Source organism: Tasmannia lanceolata, unplaced genomic scaffold, assembly GCF_043159265.1.
Source record: "Tasmannia lanceolata isolate RefF3 unplaced genomic scaffold, GAP_Taslan_0.1 ptg001275l, whole genome shotgun sequence".
In the NCBI taxonomy this organism is placed as follows: Eukaryota; Viridiplantae; Streptophyta; class Magnoliopsida; order Canellales; family Winteraceae; genus Tasmannia; species Tasmannia lanceolata.
Window position 1 is genome coordinate 5,483 of NW_027519935.1, and position 999 is coordinate 6,481.

General features: G+C 32.1%; 1 non-coding gene across 1 annotated transcript; it reads right to left on the reverse strand.

Annotated features, from left to right (window-relative positions):
- Positions 1–684: 684 nt before the first annotated feature.
- TRNAS-GCU (transfer RNA serine (anticodon GCU)) lies at positions 685–772 on the reverse strand. Its single transcript has one exon. It is a non-coding gene; the product is annotated as a tRNA-Ser (tRNA).
- Positions 773–999: the final 227 nt, after the last annotated feature.

The window sequence follows — 999 nt, forward strand, 5'->3', positions numbered from 1 at the left end:
GCTGTAAGTTTTCGATGAGATCTTTAATACTGTCCTAGAAACATTCATATTCATGATTTATTCGATAAAATAAATTCAACTCTAACATAACAATTGATAAGATCAGATAAGTCTTACATTATGAACCCTCGATTCAAAGATTGAAATTCTTTTGCTTTTTGATAGCCGCGATGAATCTGGATCACCTAATTTCCGCATTATGCCCTTCCAGTTCCAGGGGTCAAAGACCCCATTATGGTACCCCATAATACCTAATTGGGGTATGACAAGATAATTTTGGTAACAAAGGAATTCCTGCAAATTCCTTTCTTTTCTAGAAACCACTTTTTCATTTCTTTTCTTGGTGTCAAGGATATGTGGTACAAAAATAGAGAATCTATTCCCTTATTTCCTTTGCAAAAAACAAAAAAAAAATGATCTTGGAGATTGTGCAATGCTTACTCTCAAACTCTTCGTTTACACAGTAGTGATATTCTTTGTTTCTCTCTTCATCTTCGGATTCCTATCTAATGATCCAGGACGTAATCCTGGACGTGAGGAATAAAAAAATCAGAGATTTTTCATTATTTCCTTGCTTGATTTCTGCATTTTCCTATGCTTTTCTCTATTCCAGACATTTAACTATGATAAAGGACTTGATATTTTTTCGAATTCGAAAGATAAATCTCAAGTGATCCGAGGGAACGGAGAAAGAGGGATTCGAACCCTCGGTACGAACAGCTCGTACAACGGATTAGCAATCCGTCGCTTTAGTCCACTCAGCCATCTCTCCCAATTACAAAAAGATAATTCATATGCGACGCCTGAAGTAAATATTGATCAAAGTCTTTCTTTATCTTTATTTATTTATTTTATACATTTATTTATACTTACTATATTATACTTACTATATATATACGAATTATCTTTATTTATTTATTTTATACATTTATTTATACTTACTATATTATACTTACTATATATATACGAATTTTATCCGCAATTCAATTTGGATAACGA